The 26,442-nt window shown below is 31.4% G+C and overlaps 2 protein-coding genes across 3 annotated transcripts in view; both read right to left on the bottom strand.

Annotated features, from left to right (window-relative positions):
- LOC117168036 (chitin synthase chs-2) overlaps positions 1-26,442 on the bottom strand; it is a 49,762-nt gene that overhangs the window by 16,911 nt on the left and 6,409 nt on the right. The gene's annotated exons all lie outside the window — the stretch shown is intronic.
- Positions 6,929-26,442, bottom strand: part of LOC117168037 — a 51,279-nt gene continuing 31,765 nt past the window's right edge. The window contains exon 8 of the mRNA XM_033353375.1: positions 6,929-7,151. The gene's annotated coding sequence lies outside the window, so the exon portion shown is untranslated. The remainder of the gene's footprint in view (positions 7,152-26,442) is intronic.

Here is a 26,442-nt window from a genome sequence, read left to right as displayed (position 1 = left end):
AATTGTCTGTTTTCATATTTCCATTAAAAAAATTACTAACTTTTATTTCTTATTCCCATTTAATCGGAGACAGAACGAATGCCTATTGAAGCAATAAGCACTTGGATAGAAGATTTGTTCTGAATGATGTAGTAATTATTAAATAAAGTAATTAAAAAGTAATTATTAAAAAACAGACTATACATTATTATAAGTCATGTCTTGGATTTAAGATTGTAGATACTGAAGGTGCTGATATAAAAGGAAGAAGCTTAAATAAAAAAGTTGACGCTGGCGCCTATGATTGTTTGCGCCACCTTTCTCTCTTTTTTCCTCTTGCTCCCACCAAACAACGACCTGGCATCGAGATTTCATTGTCCGATTAAACTTCCGATTCAAGTTAATACTTGTACATGCAATGCTACTTCACCTCAAGATATATTTTATTTAAAACTGACATCGCCGGTCGGCACTTTTCAAGTTCAGGTTGCGATCAAATGAGATTATTTAAATAGAAAATAAAATATAATTATCAATAGATGAGTCTCTAGTTTTCACGATATTTTTTATATTGTTTCTTTCTTATCCCAAAATAATAATTTTGAAATTCATTCCATTTGCTTTGTCCGAAGCTCCTATGTGTTTTCACTCATTTTTCGAGCGTTTTTTGTCACGCTGTTTTTCCTGCCCTGTCAATTTGACCATTTATTATAGCTAAAGTCAGTTTCACATCCTCTTTCAAACTGAACCAGTGAAATTGTCACTGGTTGAATCAGTATTTTGAATTATCACTGGGGAACCAGTGATTTTTCCACTTTGACTGGGTGAATCAATAAGTGACTTAACTAAAATGGCGTTACTGAATAATATACCAGTGACGTCAAGTGATAGATTCAACCAGTGACAGCGCTGCACGCTGCTAAGATGTCCACCTCCAGTCGTCTGACACGTGCACATCACCGATCAGGACTTTCACTTATATTGTAAAAACAAAACTTTATTGTGTACTAGTATTTGTTTAAAAAATATTTAGGGCCTAGCTGCTTGAGTTTGATTTGGAGCGACGCGATACGTAGAAATCATAATGAGCCCTGCTACAGTTAGAGCCGATATATTCTATCCTATTATATTGTAGCCTGACCCTTGCTTATTGCTGTGAGAGTAAAATGCATTTTTTTAATATAATTTTTCGAAGGTGACGCATTATTGATGAATAATAAGTGCCATACCTAATCAGCATACAGACAAAGCGTATGGCCAAATGAATAGTCGTACTGAGTAACCAGTGAACCTTACTGATTCAACCATTGACTGAATTCCACTGAGTGAACCAGTGAAATCGCACTAATTGTCAGTAACAGACTTCTGGCTGTTTCAACCAACGATATTTCATTGGAAATCAGTGAGATTTCACTGGTTCACTTCGAGGCACCTTTTAGTTGAAGCAACATGAAGTTGTTCCGCTTGCTTGGAAACACTTCGTACCTAATTTTCTAATTATTACTTTTGCATTTCAGATCAAAACTTATTATTTTAAAAAGCGTGTAACACATTTGGAAAATTATTAATTTTTAACGATTAAGTTTCACGATCCTAATTTAAGAATACTTCAATTTTAAATGAAGTTGAATTTTAAATGAGTTTTTCAATCAGTTTACTAATTTTTTTAATGCTTATTTTTTACAGTTCTTAGTGCTTTTATAGAATGATTAAATTTGAAATAAATCAGTTTTGTAGGTTTTCAGTTTTTTAATTTTACTATTTAAAAACAAACATTTGATAGGTTTTGTGCAGATACTATCGTCGTCAACGATTTATGACTCACTTAATATCAATTGAAAAATGTAGTCCTTAAGGGGGGGGGGGGGGGGGGGGAGGTTTCAGCGTAAAAAAACACCCTTTTTAAAATTTTTTTAAAGAGTATGGACTAAACAAATGTAATTAAACGTTTTGTACATTATTGAGTATACTTTGGCAATACTCCGTCATTTTTTCATTTGAAAATATTTAAAAACAAGCCGGTGACAGAGATTGTCCGAGAACGTCTTGGAAAAAAAAAATTCGCGGTGTTCACTGTATCTCGGTCGGAAATTATCGGAAATCAAAAAACCATTTAAATTTAGTCAAGGTATTATCAAATCCTCCCCCCAACGTTCTCTAATTATTTTGTTTTTGCATTTTAAAATTTTTGGTGGTCATCTAATGTGTAATCTGCTATTTTCCACGAAAAATTTCAACAATTTGGGGTTGAAAAACACCCTTGATGTAAAAAAAGTGTTTAAATAAACGTTTGGGGGAGGTATTTTATATGTAGAAAATGTGTAACAAGTTTGCATTGAATTGGTAAAGTAGTTTTGAAATGGCAGTAAACACGGACTTTGAAAAAGTAGTTTTGAGAAAAACGCGTTTAAAGTTTTAGAAGCCCGCAGCTGTCAGTGCTGTAGTTCTAGAGGACAAGAGACTAACTAGACAATAAGTTCTATAATAATAATAATAATAATAATAATTCTAATGCTTTGAATTATTTGATTTTGTAGTTAAGTATTGAATATTTAAATTGAAGATCCCAGACTATTTATTCACAATTTTAAAACAACGATTTGGAATCAAACTAGATTTCCTTATCAAATTACCTCTTAGAATTCGCGGAATTCAAAAAGTAACATTACAAATTTATAAACCAAGAAGTTGAACATTCCATATGTTTTGCAGTGTGCAGAAAAATAATGTTTTATTTTTTTTATGTTCAACGGAGATCTAGGTAAAAAATGATGTTCGTAGATCCTAACAGCTTTTAGGTACTGCTATTAAAAAATACAAATTAAAAATTGATAAATTTGTTATGAAGTTGCGAAAGTACGTAATAAATAATACAAAAGTCGAAAGGTTTTAGAATTGATAGAGGACATTGTAGAATATATCGGCCAGTGAATTAGATTTAGTGGAACAATATATAAATGGTGTTTAAGAATAACGAATGTCAGCTTCTAGGTTATACTTCGTTAGGTTTGCTTATATAGCCTTGTTACTGTGTTGTAGACATGTGAAATAACTTCTACACGTCATTGTCGATAGCGAGAATGTAGCATAACTCGACCGACTTTACGCGGCGACTGGTCAACTAATTTTAAAAGCTACGACCAACGCTCTGACATTAAGTAGAATGTATATATAAGTGTATCGATTGTGAAAAGATTTCAAAGCCTCAGTCTTGTACTGAAACAAAATTCAACTACCAGTGGAAATATCGGATCTAATACTTGACTTGCGTTGAACTCTCCGCGTCCCGTAGAATTGTAGAAACTTGCTTATACGCATGGATATTTAATTAAAATTCAGGATAAGACATTTGCTGGAGAAACCTAAAACTGGTTTTAGGGAATCAGCTTTTAATGATCATTCGTTTTGAAGCTGTAAAAGAAATCGATATGCACCTTGCGAGAGTTAAACGTTACTTTATCTTGGATAAGATTTTCCGATTGAAAAGTTTCATATCATAGTACAAGAATATTTAAAATGCAGCAGCAGAATAATTCATCACTATACAATTTTTTTAGTTATTGAATCAATTTTAAAACTTTATATTTTATTTGTAAGAAAGTAAAAAGTCCGGTGAATTTGCATTTCTCTTTAATTTGGTTTCAAGCATTATCATGGTGTGCTCCATGTACCTATAATTGCATATTACTTATTAAATAATAAACAGGAAAACAAAATTTCACTCTTGGAGAAATAAAGAATTCCAGAATTTTCCAAATTTGTGAAGCATGTTAGTTAAAACCCTATAATAGAATCAGAACCCAAAACATATTTGGTTTGTAATAAAATGCTAACATATTTGCTTTGAATTCTCTTGAATTCATATTAATTACCTTTCATTCTTTTTAATTCACTGAAATTTATAGTTGAATTAATTTAAAGTGAATGAGAGAACTGAGGAATCATCCGAGTCATCGAATTATCTCTAAATTGGTTTCCATTCATTTATAACTTAGTTCAAGTACAAAAAAGTCCATTGAATTTCATTTCCTAATAATCCAGGTCGTTTTCGTATAGATTTACCTTTTTTCAACTACAGTCAAAATTCTTAGGGAAAATAAAATAAAATGTAGGGTGGGGAGTTGACCGGACACTACACTGAAAAAACGTTTAGTTGGGCCAACTATTTAGTTTGTATGATATAGTACTGCTATTGTATTAGTTGGGAGAACCATTTTCTAAGTAACGGATACTATAGAGATAATCACTGCAGCTAATGGAATTGTTAAAAACTTAAAATACTTTATTAGATTTTTATACAGTGATGACATTTTACATCCTCTAGTTATGTAGAAATCTGCAATCAAACTCACAAACGATCGTGAGTCATTGGACAAATGTATGAACTTTTCAAGATCTCTTACTCATTTTTCTCACGAAGGAACTGAATTAGAAAACATCTTGAATTGTTTACAACAATTATAGTTACTTCTACGTTTATTAACTAATGATGATTACGCAAATGTCATAAACTTTGATAAAAAATATCATGATGGCATCTGTCTGTCTGTCCGTCCGTCCGTAAACACGATAACTCTCGAAAAAATGAACGAATCAAATCCATCTTTGTCACACTTTTTCTAGATCCTAAGAGAAAGGACGAGTTCACTAACCAGCCATTTTTGATGAAAATACAAAAAGTGAGCGCATTTTGAAAATTTTTGAGACCACTTTTTTCTGAATTTGAAAATTCTATGTACGGTTTTTTATAGTATTAAAAAGAACAAACAATTTATCCTTATGACTTTTTTCGATAAAAAGAAAATTCTCAGAGTTATAGTGTTTTCAAAATTTTTTTAATAATCGAAAATCAAAATTTGAAGCGCAGCGATCCGCGCGCGATGAGAATGTGCCCGCGAGGCGGGCAGATTTTTTTTAATATAGTTTTGGCCGTTGAAATTACTTTTCATATTATTATACACATTTCTTTTTTTATTAAATGTGATATTTTAAATTACATACAGCCAAAAAATATAGCATCGAGGAGTTAGCGATTTTTCAAAAATTTCATTGAAATCTCGTGGAATGCTTGGAAATCTTTGCAACCCACTGAAATCGCACTAATTATTGTAAAAATTATCTAGTTCCATTAAAATCGGTTAAATCTCGTGAAAATTCCTCTAAATCCTTTACATGGGTTATGGTACACAATCTCGTGAAACCCATTTTAAAAACCTGAACTCCCTGGAAATTCTTTGAAACATTTTCAAAGCCACTAAAATTACTGGAAATACCTTAAAAACTTTTATAATATTCAGAAATACTTTAAAATTCCGTTAAATCTTTTGAAATCCTGTGAAATTCGTAGATATACTTTGGAATCTTCTGAAATCTCTTAAAATCTGACGATATGTCATGAAATCATTGAAACCCTTTTAAATTACGTTAAAATTCGTTCAAATCATTTCAAATATTTGAAAATCGTATGCAATCCCGTGAAATTACTTAAAATTTTCGAAATCTTGTTAAAATCGCCTGACATCCATCAAAATTCGATCAAATAATTCAGTATCTTTTGAATTTTAAAATACCGTCATTTCTTTTGAAATATCTCGAAATCTCTATAAATTTCTTCAAACCTCTCACCATCCCTTGAAATCCCTTCAAATATTTTTTAATCTGCGGAAGTTTAATTCCTTATAACCCTCCAACATCCCTTAAATTCTGTCAAAATCCTTCGGTATCTCTTGAAATATCGTGAAATTTCTTCCAAACTGATACAACTTCTTGAAGTCGCTTGAAATTTTGTAAAATCCTTTTAAAAATCATTAAAAATCTTTGAAACCTTTCGTAAAACTTTAGAATCTTTTAAAATACAATCAAAAATGTGCAATGCCCTGTAGACCGTTAAAATGGTTGAAAACTATGGAAATATTTTTAATTACGTAAAAATGTATGTGGTGTTTTTAAATAGAAGCACCTTAAAATCCCTTAAAATCTGTTGAAATCCTTTCAACCACTGGCAATCTTTTAAATCCTTTAAAATCCCGTTTAGAGTCAAAATAATTGATATATTGACAATATATTAAGAAAAAAACATAAAATCTTACGTGAAAAGTAGGGAGGTGGGTGGCAGAAATCTTACGAATCCTTACATCAGAGATGGGGGAAGCGCATAAAATAAAAAATTGTCATTATGTAATTAATTAACGTTTACTTGTAAAAATAAAACAATCATTGTCTTGAAATCCCTTTTTATTTATTTATTTCCTTAAAATTGTATTATTGAATTTTTTTATAAAGAAATAATCAATTTTTAAGAGTCGTTCAAGAAATTAGGACAAAGGGGAGCACAGGTTCGCCGCCAATGTAAATGACGATTAAAAACTACCGTTCGGCAATATGTACCATATGGACAGTCGTTTGTCGTTTCTTTCATGTTGTCAGGAGCGTACCTTTGTTCTCGAGATCCGGGGTTTCTGGTTCCTGGAGTCTGGAGACTGAAAGTGAAAGGTACGTGGCCAGATAACGTAGCAAGGACGTCCACTGCGACCGGCCGTGTCGGTTGCCGCCCTCGCCATTCATTTTCATTATTTTTCTCTCTCTCTCTCTCATGTAACTAGCTCACCTCTCTCCCACCCCTCTTCCAACACCGTCGACCCTTTCATTTTTATTATTTAACTGTTTTTAGCGTACCACTCAGGGTGAGGCCGAAGGCGCCACACGCCAATGTAGAGGGTGTTTCTTCAATTATCAACATGCACACCTCCTCCTCTTTCTACATTTTTTTTACTATTGCAAACTGCATTTAGATTTTTCACACGTACTTTCATGGAGGGGCATTTTATTTCATTCCTAAAAGATGAATGGCGAAAAAAGACGCACAAATAGATTGTTAAAACTAATTTTATTGTCTCTAGATTTAAGAATTCAAGTCAAAATGTTCCTATTGACCTATAGTCAATTTTATAAATTAAGGGGGGATCTTTACAAAAACACTGTTTGGTTTCGTGTTATCTTAAATAAAAAATTTTACGCTTTGTTTGTGAATTACTTAACCAGACACAACAAAATGTAGATATTTTAATTTTTAGACACTTTGAAATGATGAGGATCTTCAACCGATCGGCTTCCAAGATTTCGTTTTTTACGTTTCAATCACCTTAAATTCCAAACCTCGTCCAACTCCGAATCTTTAAAATCCAAATTTGATAAATTAATACTTATATTTTATTAGAAATTTTAATTTCATTTAAGAAATTTCCATTCAATGCTTTCATCAAAAGTGATAACTGATGAAAGTTGATATTGTTCCTCATGCAATAAAACTATGAGCATCAAAAACAATGACTTGCACTAGATATAAAAATGAGAGAACTCTTCCTAAGTTCTCACATATTGCAAATTTCTGTCCAACATTCCTATGGGAATCCATTGTTGGGTGTGGCTGACTTTATTCACTAGATAAAACTTTCCACTGTGAAGTGCTTCTTGTGATACACTTTTTAATCTTTATCGTATGCAGTTCGGACATGCCAATAACTCTAGATCCAAAAGGACATTCTCTCCAAGGCAGATACAATAAAGATTTGAATTTCCGGATAAAATACGTTACATAAAGCTTTTTATAGCTATTTACTTTTAAAGATTCAACAAGACTTTATGATCCAAAGAAGATCCTCATAAAATAAAATTTGACGGTAAATTCCATTGTGTTACACCTTAAATAACGGACGTTTAGCTGACCATTATACTTAGCAGCGCCAGAAATTTCAAGAGCACTCGAATTTTTTATCTCTTCGAGTTCTTTAGAATAAAAGGGTTCCGGGTCTCTTATCTTATCTTTTTCCTCGTCTTTTCGTTATTTTGAGAAGTCGTTCCAATTTGGCAAATTTGAATACACTCAATTTATTTTGAGATAGTTAATCATTTTAGAGATTTAGAATTTAGAATTAGTACGTAAAATTTGATTAGTAAATTATAAATTAAAACAAAATTACATAGTTATTTAATTCGTGCTTTTTATAGATACAAGATTTGCTCAATAAAAGGTTTGATATTGCCGCGGTTTCCCTGAGGCGAAAAGGCTCTCGATTCTCTTCGGAATGAGATTTCTCTCTTCGTCATTCCTACCGCTAATTTCGCCACATCAACTGAAATAGATTGTAACAATATTCGACAGTCGTGCATCAGAGGCAAACTTACCTTTAATTTAATCTGTGAGCCGTCTGAGCTTCTTATTTTCTCGTAGGATGAAGTTAGCTGCCGGTTATGCTAATTCTCATATGAATCTTTATATTAAAAAAAGACATTGGCAATAAGAAGAATTGAAGAAATATGTAGTAGATGAATTATTGACTTCAAAAAATTCAAATCTATTTTTAATTAATTTCATTTAGAGAAAAAATTACTCATAGTTGTATATAAAATTTGAAACGTAGTTTAGTTCAGAATCACTATAAATACAGGTATACCTGCTACCATTTCAGGCCTACACGGAGAAAAATAGATTTGAAGAACGTTGTAGTTGTTACAATGCCACATGGTAAAAAGAAGGACCTACTATTTGAAAATGTAAAATGCACATAAAAATTGATAGAAAATATCAATTGCACAGTGAAAATTACTTTTCAAACAGCGAAACCCCTATTCTCAAATAGTAAATATAATTATTTAAAAACACGGTAGAAAACTCTATGTAGAATTGTATTTCATAACAAGAAATTTGTTATTTCTTCCCGTGTAAGAACGCACTTTTCTCTATTAGTACCAAGTTATTTTTATTAGATAGATGTAGTAGAACGTATTATTCGAATTGGGTGTAAAGTCTCTGAAAAAATAGTGGTAGAAACCGAGGAAAAATGTCAGAAAAATCATTTACATGGGAAGTAATTCCCGTAAACGCAGGTAACAAGTATTATCTTACGTAGTATAATTTTCCTTCTATAAGCTTGTTGCTTTGTCTATTCGACATGGTACTTTTCTCCTTTTGCATGGTGAAATAATCCCGCAGGAGCAGGTACCAGACCCCATTTGACAGAGTGAATTTTTACCTGTGTATATCGAGCGTTCGAACCTTTTTCATATAGTAGTTTTCAATGTAAATCATAGCCTAATTTACATAGTGTCAAAAGACAAGCGGCCGTTTCTTTTAAGGAATCCAACTCCATTTCAAGTGGTACAATCTGCCTTATGGCCTAAGAGATAATATAACTTATCTCATGGTATTTTTCACAAATCTGTCATGTTCATGCCACTAGAATATGAGTTGATTGTATTCTGGTTATTTAGTAAAAAAAAAATTCGAATGCTCTGTCACGCCATTTATCTAAAGCGACGCTTCAGTTGGCATCTATCTTTAGTGAAGTGTTTGTCCTGTTGTTTGTATCATTTTTTCAAATAACGACTTCGTCAAAATAAGATGTGTGACAAAAAATTGGATCTGCTTATATAGTGAATGCGACTGACACGCAGGTGAGAATTTTAAGGAAAGTGTAATAAATTATTAAAGCTTTATAGAAATTATGGTGTAACAAACTCCATGCTTTAATAAGGTACCTCTCTCTAACCAGACAATTTACGATACTTTACCGACTATGCATAGGCTGTCTTGTTTTATTCAGAGTTTAGGTTTATGTTAACGGACCGTCGAAGATACTTGCTCTTTCTTCCCTTTTAAACCACGAATCATTTTCATCATGCTTACCTAAAGAAGGCATGGGACCGTCACAGTGACAAAGTGGTTGAAGTACAACGATCCGCACATAAAGCCACTTTCTGTGATTATGATACCGTCAGAGAATGGACCTACATTTTACAAGGTCTCTTATATTATTGTGCAGGAAGTTCACCAAGTTTTGGTAAATAAAAAAAAATCGATGATGCTTACTTTGACGAACACTTTCGAGCCTTCGAAATATTAGGTGAAGGTGAGTGTACATGGAAGTGTCTCGTCTGGGGTCAATTTTCCAACGGGACAGTGATCCATATTTCACGAATTTGTAACGATCAATTCAATTGATTTAAAGATTTATTTATCTAACGCAATATTTAAGAACTTATTAATTAAGATAAACAATTTTGTAAAATCAAATCACTTTAATTCACAGCGACGTATACGTTTATATATGATGAACTGGCGTTAGAAAATAATAATTTATGATTAAGACGTTTAGATTTAATGTTTTTATGTGTTATGTAAGTGTAATTTTATTAAAATAAAATATAAACATATACAAAGTGTGTTTTATTCCATAGATTTCTCCATTCGACAAAGTCAAAAGTTACGTGTAATTTAGTTCATTCCACTTTTTCACGTGCCATGTATTCCGGTACCTGACAGGCTCAACTCTGCTAATAAGTTATGCCAAAAGTACAATGTAGCACAGGAGAGGTTGCTGAGACCGAACGTTTGTTTCACTGTTCGGCCAACTCAATCGTACTATGTGGCCCGGTAAGCGTAGATACCTAGTAGCATCGAATGTACCTTTTGCCCATTCAAAAGTACCATGTAAGACGGGCATATTTCATTAGAAAGATGGCACGATTTACTAACAACCCTGGTATTACCACATGGATGGAATAGAAGTTTGACCTTTTTGGGAGATTGTGAAAAATATTTCCGACACAAAGTAAAATTAACTGAAAATGTCTATGTGTCTTAAAACTACCATGTTTTCAAGTACATTCTACTGGAATTTAACGCAAAATTAACCGTGAATTTTTCTCCGTGTATAGAAATGTACGACTGTTTAAACTTTTTTTTTTAAATGCTCATTTTTCGACTCTTTAAAGAATAGAGAGACAAATCGACTTTTTTACGTTTTCATCGCTAGTTCACTTTTACTTTTAATAACATTTCGGTTCTTTTCAAAGTTTCAGGTTTAACAAAATTGATACATTAAAAATGGTATTGTTTGTAATTCCAAACTGAAAAAATGGTACCGTATCTTAATTAAAAAGCATTAATAGTCTAAAAGTTCTGAATGGAAAAAATTACAATTCTTACTGAATCTGTATAAAGTAGGGAATTTTAAATTAAAACCATCTGAACAATTTGCAATTTTGTGAGTTCTTCGAGATTATAAAGTTTTGATATAAATTGCAAACCCTATTAGTTCAAAATTCGTTTGACATGGTATTGCACCTAAATCATTTTTAATTAAAACCGCATGATTTTGCAATATTTTAAATTTCTACATATTTAAAATGTAGTCATTCAAAATTGAAAGAATTTCAAAATCAGCACTTTAAATTAAACACATTCAGAAGTTAATAATATATGTCAATGTTCAAGATTTTGTAATTTTATAAGGAAATCCTTAATAGTGCCATAATAATTATCAAGGTTTTTTGGACTTACTCTCCCGAACGTAAATTCTGCATACGTTGTTTTGGCCAGAAAATTGCAAGTAGCCTAGTTTGTACAATTCTATATGGAAAGTGTATCAAAATTGTATTATATTCTTCATGAAAACTGTTATTATGTAATAAATAATATTATACCTATTTCCGGTATTCCGTCCTTCAAAAAGTTTGTAGACTTGTTAAATATCTACAATTCCTCTTTTGGACTTTTTTCTGTTTCTCGCGTTCTTTACTTAAAAATTAGAAGTTTCTACCTTTTGATAGAATTTTCGATTTGAAAATCTACATAATACATCTGCATAGAACGAAAACGACGAATCATATCAAAACATAACGAAAAAAAATGTGTAGGTCAATTCAACAGCTGCAATTCTTCTTGTAGTTTTTTTCGTATCTTGCATCCTTTAACATAAAATTGGAACTCCTATCTTTTAGGACCCCAAAAAGTGTACCAAAGCCCAATTGAATCCGTGAATTTTTTCGAGAATTATTCTGTTTAATAACGGACGTACAGATAGACGCCGCCGAAAAACCTTGATTTTCAGCTGCAAGGGTCTCAAAACGAGAAGTTCCGTTGAAAAACTGGGGTGTTAAATTTCAAACTACAGTGAAACTCTTCTATAGCGCCGATTTTGGGGCTGACGGTGGGTGGGAACTATCTCATTATAGTCCGCTCTGCTTTTGTTTGTTCACACTTGAGTGCTCGCTTGAGTGACAACCGCAGACCCTGCGGCCCCCGCGCAACTCCTGTTTTACCTACCTGCGACGCGGCGTCAATTCTTGAAAGGGCTATAGAAGGGAGGGCTTTTGAAGAGTTTCACTGTATTTTAATACTTTCTAAATCATAATTGATGAGAATGTAAAAAAAAAGTATTAAAAATTTAATTCAACTTTTTCTGTAATTTCTTGCGACTTTTTTAATCCCTCTAGGCGATATATGTCCAGACATTCAGAGATAACTTTTTTTAACCGATAACACTTTGATATCAAGGACTACTCTCGCGAACTTTCAACAACACTAAAAATTCTTAAGTGAAAGGCTCCACAAACGTATTTTTAGCTGTCAAGTCATAATCGCGAGGTAGAAGCTTAAATCGACTTTTGTGTGCCTTTTTTAAAATTCCAGCGTGAATTCGATAGTCATGTAAAACAAAACAAATGCGATCATTGATGCACCTTTTTTTTGTTTTAATCGTCTTTTACCTAAGACCGTTCAACCTTGTTAAGGACATTGTCCTGCGTCGACCGTTCTGGCCTTTAAGATTCTTGTGAGGCCATCAAGTAAATTCCTTTGAAATCTTCCTTTTTGATTTTGCCTGTTTCTCTTAACAGGTTATAATTTATGACGTTGCCATAAAACCTAGGCATATATCGTAGGTCCACTCGATAGTGCAGGACCTTGCAGCGAAAGGTTCAAAGTTCATTGCACGGTGAACGACTACTGCCTTGCCTTATCGTGGCATTAATCATTTAAACTTGTCCCAACACAAAGCCTGACTGCTGACATTAGAAATAAGTTTCCAATTTTATTTGAATTACAAGCTTTAGTGGAGCAAATTGCACATCCGGTTCGTTAAGTAAATAAGATTAGTGATCCTTGTTCAATTATTGAACTAAACGAGCTCTCCAGTAGGGCAAACATGATTTATTCTTTATTGAGTTACATCAGAGTTGTTGTAAAATTATTACGATATGTTAATAGACTTTAATGTGCGAAGGTATGTATTAAATAAATATGTGCTTTATAGTCTGATGACTCAGACTCTTAAATGAATTATTTCAAACTTCTGATGAAATTCGCAGCAATATTTTTAACAGACATCATAAATTCTAACTATGATTCTTCGAATTGGTATATACAAAACATGTCCTAAAATATTGGCTTTTCACATTAAAATAGACTATGTTTAATCAGTCAAATTTAAAATATTATAAATTGTTATTTTTTTATAAGTAATAATTAACTTCGCACCTTCGGATTTATTATGTGAAATACAGTTGTTTACTGGAAAAAATAATCTTTAAAATTTCTGAACAAGAATATTTCATAGACATTTCAGATTAAAAAACTTTTAAGACTTGTCCAGGGTATAAATTTCTACATAATAGTTAAGTTTCTTACATGACCTCACAGGTCCTCCTCTCTTCTTTTTATGTTACTAGAAAGAGTTTCGGCCCCGTAAGTGGATACTCTTCTGGTCTAAATGTAGTCACTGGATTTTACAATATAGTTTGCATAAAAGACAGCATTCTAGAAACGTGTTTCCATTGCATCTTAAATTTAAAGAGTTGACTGTTTATTCTTTATAATAGTTTACAGTTTATAGTATTTTGCATTGGTAAAAATAGCGGTCTCTAGTGAGTGAGTCAGACGGGATTAAAAATTGGAATTTTCAGGATGTGAGTAGATCCTTGCAAAATTGGAATTCGAATGACGTTTCCTTTTTCATGCAACCTTTCTACCTCACTGCGCCCTTCACCACCCCTGTTCTAATTTCATAACTCGCCATTGACGTTACACACAATGGAGCGATCGGTTATAAGTCATAAGATGAAATTGCAAGGTCGTTTCTCTTTCTAGCCTGTCTCTCTTTCACGATATACAATGAAGAAAGCATTCTTCAATGCTTACATTCCGTCGATTACGAATCGAATCAGGAAATAGAATTGCATAATGCGAACAGTTACATAAATAATATAGAAAAAACACCACCTTTCTTTTTCATAGACCAATTATTTTTGACATTATTCAATTAATCTTTACCAATATATGTACCGCAGTCATATACAATACTTAAAATGGTCACAAACCTATCTTACAATTTGTTTGGATGAAATATTAATGAAATTTGTCTAGATTTAAGTAAAATAGCGGGATTATACTTCCACGTTATCTGAATTTCACAATAATATCTTCAATTCAGATAAATCTGACTAAATTTAGTCAAGTCATTCGGTAAAAAATAGTAATCATTGATTAAATCACAATTTTAATGTATTCATTTAGTTCAGTCATTAATTCAGAAAATTCCTCGTAAGGCTATAATTCTAGAGGTCAGTTGGTGAGATCCTAAATATAGACCAATACAGAATTTTCATGTGTGATGAATACGACAATTATTGCTTTCTTGTAGAGGACGTTAAACTCAGTTTATTTTCAAAAGAAGTAAATCAATATTAGGTTTAAATACTTTTTTATTTTATTTTTAAAAGTCGAAAAAACTTCAGCGAATGAAAGATTTCATGATTGATGTGACGTCGATTAGACGAGCAGTCCTTGAAAGTGATTCGTTAATCAGTATTTTTGAAAAAATAACATGTCCCGTTTTATTTTTTTGATGCCGATACTTAGTGTCAATATTGCGTCGCCCTATTTATACCATGCCATGTCCACTTTTTAAAAAATTGGAACCGTTATTATTTTTTGACTTAGCCATGTCCGTTTTTACATTGATATAAATGAAAAAATAGCAACTTCGTAGCGCAAATTGTATATGGATAACCTGACCTCAGTTTGCGGGATAATAATTTTCAAAATATGTTAAACCTTGAAAGTAATCATTAGAATTTTACCTGAAAGCCAATAATTTGAGAATAACTCATTTAATTCAATGTATACAATGTAATATAATAATGTAAACTATCATTCTGTTGAAGTTTTTTTTTGTAAATAGTGCACTATAATTCTGAGGAAAAATAAATTTTTTCATCTCATATTACGCCATTTCCAAAAACAATTTTCCACATCAGCTAAAACACATTTTGTCAGCTTGAAAGTTGAGGGACATGGTATAGTATAGCTTTAAGCCAACGATTTATTGACATGTAAAATGTCAAACATTTTAAAAGCATAATGAAGAAAGGATTCGCCATATCTATAACCACTTGAAATCTTAAATAATTTTCCATTTCTTTTGGAAGCTTGAGTGAAAATGCCTATTTATAACATCAGACAACGAAAAATTAGAATCATATTAACATAACATATTATGGTTGAAAGTCACCAAATTCAAAAATACATATAATATAATGTACACTCCAATAATTGTAATAACGTAAAATGTGAAAATCGTAAATACAAATTCATTGTCCAATATAAAGTTGTAACAGTTGAAAAAGCCAATTTTATTTGAACCATTTCAAACTAAGCTATTTACGATTTAAACAAAGATTTAAAACTAAAATATTTTTTGCTGAATCAATACTAATTGAACATTTTTAACTATAAAATATTTCATACGCTCAAAATTAAATTATTCTTTATTTTAGTTCAGGAGCATAGTTTCAAATTTACATTCAAAGTATTAATTATAGTGAGGCCGTAATAAAAAATCTTGAAAACAAATATTTAATAATATTTATAAATATCACGATTTTATTATTTATGATGGGCTTTTAAACCAAAAATCTTCTTGATTATGAGAACGATTATAAACATATATAAATGGCTTAATTAACAAATGTGTTTTGTGAAACTTTTTTAAATCTGTGCGAATGGATTTATATCTCCGTAAATGTATATTTTCACCGACCTACGTATTTAGTACATCCAATTCTTAGAAATAAATTTTTAATGTTTAGAAATCATTTAAAAAATCAGATAACATTATTTACAAATATGAAATTTCTTATAAAAAGATTGTGTCGACTTTTCTACATGTAAAAATCAATGTTTAATCTTTCCCTCGTTTTTGAGCTCCTTTTGCGCTGCGGTGTGTCGATAAAATAATCATAATTTGTCATTTATGTAATTCGTAAGCTTTCTAATAACTTTCGTTGATTTTGTTTCATAAATTACCTGAGTATGCAGTATAATTATGATCTCTCTGTTACATTTATTATTATTTAAAATACCATAGTATTACGTCCAAAAGTAGGAAAAATACGTCAAATATATTTCTACCTATTTCCTCTTTTTACTTCCTCTTAGCGTGAGGTTTGTAATGACCTACATTTTCAAATATAATTTTTTAACATATTTCGACATAATTCGATCCCAAGAGTTCAAAGATACAATTTTTTAATAGCTATGCGCGTGTGTGTGTAATACAATTTTTCTGTTGTCGAAAACTAAAAAAGCTATGGCCATGACATTAGAATGAATTTGTAGCTCCAACTGATATCTAGGTCTAATAGGATTTTGAACTTTTTTGATATTCAAATTACAACAGAAAGATAACTAGCGTGTTTGTTCGCGTCTTTGAGACGCATCAAACGACCTATTTTTGGAACTTTTATAACCTACAAGTACAGATTTATAATTTAAAAAAAATGGTTTATATTGTTTGTATGAGGAAAACTTTAGTTATATTCAAAATATGACAATACTATATGTAGTTTATTTATTCGCGACATTGAGATGCATCCATTGACCTATTGTTGAACCTTTTATGACACACCAGTACCGATTTATGAAATTGCAAACAATTTTGTGTATCTCATTTATATGCTAAAATTTTTGTTAATACACCAAACTTTCGCTTTCAGTCACTCCGTTCTCAGCCTTCCTAGAACTGGTGGCTCATGCAGTTTCTCAGGGGTGTAGGGCGAGAGCCGTTACGACATTATATATATGCATATATATTCCAATTGGAAACGAGCCAGGCGGCCCTCACTGTTTAAGTTTCGGTCTCCCTGAAATCAGTTCAAGGCCATTTGAAGGCAACCCCCGACACTTGACTAAAAGCGAGAGTTTGGTGTATTAGGATTATTACAGCACTGTATCTGACATGTTTGTTCGCGTCTTCGACACGCATCGAATGCTAAAATTAAAAACCTTTCGTGACTTACCATAACCTACCAGTATCGTTTTTAAATTTATTAACTAAATCATTTTTCTTGTTTATGAGTGGACTTTTTTGTATACTGAAAATTTAATAGTTTTTCATTTGATGTGATTCTTGGCGTCTTCGCGATGCGTCGATTGATCTCTTGACGAAATTTCGATGGCCATTCTTGATTATTCAATATCTACTTAGAAGTAGAAAAAGTTACATTGTTTCTATCAGGAAAACTTTGGTTTTAATTTGGAATAACACTACCGTAAGTTAAAAAGTTGTTCATTTTAACAGAACACATCGATTGAAATTTGAAGGACTCTCTGATTTTCTTAAAATAAGATTTTCTGTAAGACAGAAGCATAAGCTTGAAAATGTTAAAAGTATCCATTTTTTTCTTTTGTTAATGAAAAACCATCCTCTATGTTCTATGAGGAAACAAATTAAATTGATACCTATTAGGAAGTAAAATGTTATAGTACATCGCATCGGTATTCTACGTGATTTACCAAGGATGAGCCATGACCATTGATGCACAATTTGAGAGTTAATAAATTTATTTAATATATGTATTGACTAGACTTGATTATTATTATGTAGAATTTAATGAGACGAGCAAAACTTGAATTGAACAATTGGAATTGACACCTGGTTGGAACTTGTATGTATCTGATCCTCTGTCAACGTCAACGTTAAACAAAAGGAACTCGTTGAGATTCTGAACTCTTTGTAAATGGATTCTAATTGATTTTGAAAAAAATGACGGTTGCAACATGTGTATTTTTTAATAATTAATGTACTCGATGGTTTTACATTAAATGAGTGTGCTGAATTCAATACAATGAAATAATATTAATGAAAGTCAGGAACGTGCCAGACAAATGGAAATTAATATTATCAAATGAGCATAAAAAGTTGTAATAAATATAATTATACTATCCACGAAGTAATGTTTGAAGAAGAGATAAATTAAAATTTATTAAATTCCGATATATATATAAACAATAATAATAAAAAATGACGTTACATATAAAATTACTGGAAGTAAGAAAATGGTTTTTTAATGAAGAGACATACTAAGTTGAGAAGGTGATCCTCCTTTTGTTTTTCACTTACAAGCGATTTGACCGAATGAAGAACCGTTTAGGAAGAGAAAATTGCGATAACGACGGATGTTAAGTGCCGTGGAAGAAGGACGACGAAGGCGAGGCAGAGTGAAACAAGATTGCACAAAGGGAAGTACAGTGGTCACCCGGATTCCAGAACTCGATGTCGTGACTTGGCCATGAATTGGCTGCCATGCTTTTTATTTCACCTTTACCTTTTAGCGTCTTATTCTCTGAAACCACTCGCACTCTACGTACGTATATAAGAATCTCCTTGCTTTGTACCCCCCCCCCCCAAATTCCTACAACAACATAAAATGTGAAAACCTGAGAATCCACTTATGCTTGAAAAATTATTGTCCTCTTTTGTATCTGCATACGAAATATCGCTCAGGGTATAACTTGCTATTTTTCACCCAAAAGAAAGGGGTACTAAGTTTAATAAATTAATATTATGGCTACTTCAAATTCTTCAAGGCGAAAAAACTACAATGTGATCCGTATATCAGAACAAGGTCGTAAATGCGTTGGGCGGAGAAAGGATTTATGCAATATCTGTTTTAAGTCTTCATACTGGAAGCATAAAAGAGAGAGTAGGATTTAATCAAATCAAAAATGTGTATGAAAAGTTGTAGATTTCAAAATCAATTAGGAAAATAGTTAGAATATTTATTTATTAGTTCATATTAATCAATAGGGGAAGGTGGTCGCTAGTGGGTCGAGTAAATTTTAAAGTCGTAATTATACTCAAAGGCGAAATACACAGGCTTACGAGTGCATACTTTAATGTGAAGACGATACAATTAAAAAATGTTAAAACAATTTTTTATAGTTCCAGAATTACATTTTCGTTTTATATGTTGTTAAAAAAGTTATTTCTCACGAAATCGTAGGAAAATATGTTCAGAATATTTAATTTATGTAATAATAATATTAATAATAACAATATAAAATAATGAATCTAATAACCAGATTATGCTACATGAGTGTTAAAAAACCAGAAGATGTTGTTACATAGCTTCTCAACTGTTCTAACCATATTCACAATGACGCGCGTAATTTCAAAAATTGATCTTACTTGCTAAGTATTTGCAATGTAATGATTGTAATTTAAAACAAATTTAAAACCACCCGTGTAGGAATCCAATCAGGGATCCGGCCGGGTCCCGGCTGGATAGCCCCGCTTTAAGCCGGGCGCTGGTCGAGGAATTCGGCCGGGATCCGGCTAAAAACGTCACGGTAAACTAGTCGCATCCCGGCTTTAATACCGGCCGAGATACGGTCGGGTAATCCGGCCAGAAAGTGGTTAAGAAATGTTGCTTCAGGCGAGAAATTGGTAACTTGTTTAGTCTTTTAAGGCTGATCGTAAAGGTGACGGTAAACTTAAAAAGTCAAATCAAGTGAACCAATTTTGACAAGAAAATTGGACTAGAATTTCATTCCCTGATGACAGAATCTCATAGCAATGTGGAAACCACGTGATGATTTAAGGTTAGGAAGGAAGAAAGTAAAAACTGTATACACAAGACTATATTTTAATTTAAAATAATAATTAGTCGCGCACTAAGTGGGGGTTTCAAACTAATTACTGAAATAAGGTTGATTTTAACCGCGAGTCTCGATTTTATTTGCGAACTTCGAAAATACGACGCGACGTTAATGCAAGGAGCATCCTCGTTCCAGGTTCGAAACTGTAAATTACTGAGTGTCTATGCAGACGCCAGACGCAGTTGGCGTTATATATGGCGGTAAATTTGAAAGTGTAGAGGCTAAACATTGTCTGAATATACAGAAGTTTATAAAAATTGTATCATTTCTTTTGTTGCACAAAGCAGAATCGATAACAGTTTAATTTAAAAAGTTAAATTATTCGAAAAGATTTAATGTTTTTTTTTTAAGAATTAAAAAAAGCTCATTTCTGTTTCACTGATCTAATAAATCTTTAAATTATATTTTTCAAATAATATTTCATTTAGCATCCATAATTACGTCTTTCATAATATGACAGCTCTTAAAAAATGTGTAATTTCTACAAAAACATTAACCTGACCAGTGCTCAGCCAGCTCCCGACCATGAGATATAACCAGGGTTGGCCGGGCCAATAACCGGCCGGCCCCGGACTACGTGATTCGAGAAAAATGTAGCCCGACCGTCTCCCGCCCGGCTCCTGTCAATGAAACCCAGCCAGGGGTAGCCCGGCCGGGATCCGACCAGAAACCTTGTTGTATTAGGGCCAACCGGGGAAATTTCTACACAGGCATATAAACTAGATTGTAAAAAATTATATCGTAATTAGAAAAACTTTCTTTAAAAACTTCATTTTAATGAAACTTTCTTTTTGAATACAGTTTTTAAACACGTATTAACTTTATAAAAAATATACCATAAACACAACCACACTTTTGGAAATTCTCATCTTTACTGTCTATATTTGATTCATATTTGCGAGCATATTTGTTAATAAATTAAAAACTAGTGTAACACATAATGTATAAATTATAAAATATAAATCAAAATAAATTAAACTGTTTAATTACGCGATACTTTTATCAGTAATTATAATACATATATCTACTTGTTTCAATTCTGCTTGATTATGATGATCATTGTTTATAAATAATGTCAAATTTCGTCCGAATCGTTTAAATAGCACATGATTTTGTTTTACCAAAGTTGCATAGTTATTTAGCCAACTCCGCAGTGTTGAATAAATAACGCGTGCAGGGAAATGATTTATAATAATTTATTCATACGACTTTAAGGATTCTGCATCATCCGATATTTTAGCGTAGATCCTTAGCAATATTTATTATAATCATACTTCATGTTGAAGTCACCTATTTCTGTGCGAATACTTACTAATTAAGGTGAAGGCAAATTTTTTCATCATTATCTCAAAAATAGTTTTTCCCTTTTTTTGTTATCAATAGATTAAAGGTGACTCAACTTTTAGAACAAAATGCGACTGCATATACTTTTCATTTAGCCCTGCAGTTTGAAACGAATTGCTTCACCCATTCGTCAAATATTTAAACAGACCCACGGTGTACACTACAGCGACCCAGTAATGACAACTCTCCTTTACCTCAAAATCTGGATACTTTCCAATTCAATAGGCCTACATTCAGAGGAGTCTAATTCTACAGTTTCTAAATTGAAATCTTTACTTAAAGACTACTTATTTTGATTTTTGCAAAATGAATTAATCAAAATTTCTATTCTTATTTTTTTTTAACTAAGTTTGGGTAGTTGAAATTTTATGAAGTCCAAAATATAATGCTTCCCTATGAAAAATGACTGCAATTCATTTTGATATTTCCAAATTAGATGCGTTTACTTTAGAAGTACCGAGGTTCTTATTTAGAAGATTGAATTTTAATAAAGAATACAAAAACAGAGTGATTCGAAATTTAAAGCGCCGCGAATAAAAAAGATATTGAATGCTTTTAAATTAGAACTTCTAAATTCAAATAATGTAAATTCTAATTTTTATTATATCCAATTTTTACATAATTTATTATATACCCAGGTGGAAAAATATATTTTATATATAATGTGAAGTATTGTATATAATATTCATTTGTTTTATACAAATAATGTATAAAACATATAAATATTATATACAATACTTCACACTATGTATAAACTATACATAATATTTTTGCCTGAGTAATGAATCCAGATTTGTAACAATATTATTTGAATTTTAAAATAAATCTAAATGAAAATACCATATCGAGCAGTTATTAACATTGTTGCTTATTTTGTAAAAAAATATTATTCCGGATACACTATTATTGTAGTGCTTCGCAAATTTTACAGATAATTTATCAACGTGAGAAAATGTCTGTTTTCTCATATGTGAAAAACGAAGCAAATCTAAATAGAATGATCTGAATGACCGTATATAATCAGAAGTATTACTTCGACGTTTCACTCGCCCACTCTCTGCCTACTCCTTTCTTTTTATTGTTACAACTCATTGCAATGTAATAATGTCGCTAGAATTTCTCAAGTTTTCCCATCTGATGATAAACATCTTCACTTGCTCTTCTCAAAAAGAAGATATTTAATTCAACAAATATTTTTTTATTTCAAGTACAAAACATATTATACTTCCAGTTGAAATTTAAATGATAGATTAATAAATATTATAAATAGACGTCATTCAAATTATTCTTAAATCTGTATTATTTAATAATTTAATTTTAATGGATATTAATTTGAATACTATCAGTATATATACTGAAATTTTTTCGAATTAATAATAGAACTCTCACGATTTCTTTTATGTAAATATAGAAACCATATAATTGACTATAGATCATCATCAGTCATCATAATTATATGACGCCGATATGACCTTAATTTTATCGATCCCACGATGAAGAATCATACGAAGAGCATGTGGGATTTAGTTTATTTTCCACGAAGAAAAATTTTTATATTCCTTTTTAAGTGTTACGTGAAAGCATACTCGTGTCGAAGAAGTAGATTATAATTTTTTCTGATTTCAATGTTTAGAGCCCTTGAGAAGGGGATTATGGCCTAACACGTCAATTGTGAATCGATTGTCTAGTATTATTATTGCCGTATTGTTCAAAACGGGAAATTTTTTCAATGATAATAGTATTTTTCGCGTAACAACGAGATAAGTCTAGAGCCTAGAGATAAAAGCACATTTGTTCTTGCACTTGAATAAAATGATAGTTCAATTTCAAGGCATTTAAGTATCCTTGCTTTGTAATATATGCATTCAATTGGTTTTCTTTTTATGGAGCCGCTCAAAAACTGTATCACACAATTTTCAACAAAATACTTCTCAATCAAATATGTAGCTGATTTTTTTTAAACAATAAAGACAATTCAGACCAAACAATTGCATTTACAAAAAATAATGGAACTATCAATTAGAAAAGACGAAGTATTAACCAAATAATTGAAGCTTAAATCAACAAAGACTACCAAAAAATATGAATCTTCAATCCGAAAGGATGAAGGTTCAACAAAACAGTTGAAGCCTTAAGCGAAAAATAATCAAATCGTTTAATATTCAGCCACATAGTATAATTTTAAATCAAAAGAAGCTATTTCTGAACCAAAAATGTAATAGTAGAATTTCCTACTAAAACGAATTTACTTTAAACCAAAAATAATTGGATTTTCTTATTGGGTTCTATAAGAACAAGAGGAAAAAGAGGAATTATTTTAAAAGGGGGTAAAGAGTGTCAGGTCTGTATTTAGACTTGTAATATAAAATCACTAACTTTTATATCATCAAGCATTTCAAAAAATTGTTATTCACATTTATATTTTGTATGGGTGGCGTCATATTGTGCGTGAAATCCCCCACCCCTTGATATAAAACACCCCCCCCCCATAGGCAGAAATAATTATTGAACGGCCTCTTCTTTAAAATTACATTATACTCGGAAAAATTAATCTGAACAAGTTTTAGGAACGTTTATTTTGATTTTTTTGTTTGTAGACAAACTAGAACTTTTAGAACGTTTTTACGGCTTTTACTTCCCGAAATGTCTCAACTGAATTGCGAAATGCTGCGAGAGAATTTTTAAATTGTCTTCATTGTCCCTAGGCGAAGAAAACAAACGACCTCGACGGCGGTAACTTTCACAAGTTCACCCGATACCTTTTAGCATAAGACGCGGATTTATACGTACGAGCAAAGAAACACCAGCATTGAAACGCTCAGATAATGAAAATGACATTTACGAAAAATGTATTAATCATTGTTTTATCTCCGTGACAAATAATATCGACAACTTTTGATTTATGCTAAAATTGTAATTATCTTTAATTACGTTTCTGCTTTTGTACCAAGAGTTGTCTATTAACTAAACAAATATTTATAAAAGCAGAACAAAATGTTTATGAAAAAATGCTTTAACATTTAGTATTAGTCTAAATATTAAACATTTAATTTAAATATGTAATATTTAACTATCAGTTCAATCTCAATCGAAATATATGTATGCATGTGTATTTCTTTCTATATTGTGATCTGTAACGTGTAATAAAGTACCCCCTGCAACAATAAAGAAAAGTAAGTACTATGCAGTTGCACAAACGGTATATAAATATTACTCACGCAATATTTCGCAGAAATAGGTCAAAGTAAATATGATCTCTGAAGAACTAAAATTAGCAATTTATTCCTCGGAGGCTTGATTAATTTTTAAATAGTTTATTCTCAAACGTAAATATTTATATATATTTTTAAATGAAATATTAGTCAAACCCTTTTCATGATCTTAATTTTCAAAAATATCTAAATTACAAAAACTTCTTCTGGTATTTGTAATATGAAAATTCATATATAATATTTTGAATTGGGAATATTTACCTTTTTTATGAATCTTACTACTAATATTAACTTGGATTTTAACTAAATTGACTTACTTCAAAAGACGACTCGGACATTCGTTACTAATTCAGTGTTTTTTGTATAACTGGTTCTCCTGATGATGGAAATTGTGTGTTTCCGAAACGCTGGAACTATTAAATTTCTAAATAAACTGGTCCGAAAGACTTGAAACAATTTCTTATTGTTCATTTTCTCCGGTATTGGTTTCTCGGACGTTAAAGATTTTTACATAGTTGAAATTACTCAAGGGGGTTTTATCTACAATACGAAATCAATTAAAGCCTTAAATGATTCTAGATTCCGGTTAAAAGCACCTTAAGATAATTTAAACTATCAACTCAGGGCTGCCCAGATTAACTCTACATGTATTTAAAGGAAAAGTGGAAAATTACTGTTAGTTATAGTGGTCAACTTTTTGGCAATCACCCAGCTAATTTGTTTTTTACTACTAAAATTAAATATTAAAATTGAAATTTAATTCTTCACCAGCTCAAATTTATAAATTATGATAAACATTCAAATGTATATAGAGCTTCGGATTCTTAGTAGAAAAATCGCGAGCCGGATTTACGGTCAGACTCCAATGCTCTATACTACTTGAAATATGGGACGCGATGCCTGACCATGCGCAACTACTACTGAATTAGAAAGTGGCGTCAATTATTTACGAGAAAATGAAAAAATAACGCTCGCTTATTATATTTCAGCTTTTCGCGTTGCAGATGAGACAGACAATTTTTCAAGATTTGAATGATTGGGGCAATAAGTTTTAGAATAAAATAATAAAAATTTGGAATATATGACAGAAAGATGAATGAATATTAATCTTATAAATAAATAGGGTTATAAATCATTTTGATATTTTTTTTAGTTGACCTAAAATATCTTCCAAATTGAAGGTATCCCAACATTTGAAAGTCTCCGAACATTTTTTCTGACAATTACGAAGCCTTCAAGTTTAAAGATTCAAAAATTTTCCGAAACGGTTCCAACTTTGGATGAAACAAAATGAAAATCTTCGGAACTTCTAATTTTTCAAATTAGATTTGAATAAGATTGAAAAAATAAAATCTTCTAATCTGAAACTACAAAATTCAAGCATGTGAAAATTTTGATACCGGAAAATTAAAGCGTATAAAGAAAGAGTAGAAAAATAACTAAATTTCAATTACTATTTTCTTACTATTAATTCTATTTCTGAAGAAGGCATTTTAAAAATAATTTAAAAATACAAAATAATTTTTTCAAGTGTATATAAATCACTTTCGGTATTAACTCCTACCAATTAAACTGAAATCGAGTACAAAATTGACAGAATTATAAGAACTTGTTACCTACAATAAAAAGGAGATGCCCTTGAAAGGAGAAAAAATCCGGTAACTCGAGACCCTCCAAGATTCTCACAAATTAACAACATTTCACTAACCATACAATATTCCAGCCCATCCCTTTTATGGTTATCTTACATTAATGGTTTGGTATAAACAAAATAGATAAACCACAACCGTAAAGTATAGACGTTACACCTACGTTCCCCAGTATAATAATTATCCTCAGAGTTGGTCATTGGTTATTATTATATACCATCCTCTCTGCCAACCACATACTTTTCTTTTCCGTCCCTACTGAAAGTACAATAATAATGTAAAATATTATACGAATAAGCGGAAATTATACAGAACGATTTTGTATACCGCGAGGGTATACTCTCACTCTCGTTGCAATATTCCAGTCGCATAACTTTTGGTGAGAATAGAAACAATCCTCTTTAGAGGGCGGAGAGTAAAAGTTACCCAATAAATAAACCATCAGGTTGTAAAAAGCAGAACTCATAGCACATGTAACGGC

This window comes from Belonocnema kinseyi, chromosome 2 (assembly GCF_010883055.1).
Source record: "Belonocnema kinseyi isolate 2016_QV_RU_SX_M_011 chromosome 2, B_treatae_v1, whole genome shotgun sequence".
In the NCBI taxonomy this organism is placed as follows: Eukaryota; Metazoa; Arthropoda; class Insecta; order Hymenoptera; family Cynipidae; genus Belonocnema; species Belonocnema kinseyi.
Note: the sequence above shows the minus strand (reverse complement) of the source record. Positions and strands in the feature narration are given on the sequence as shown.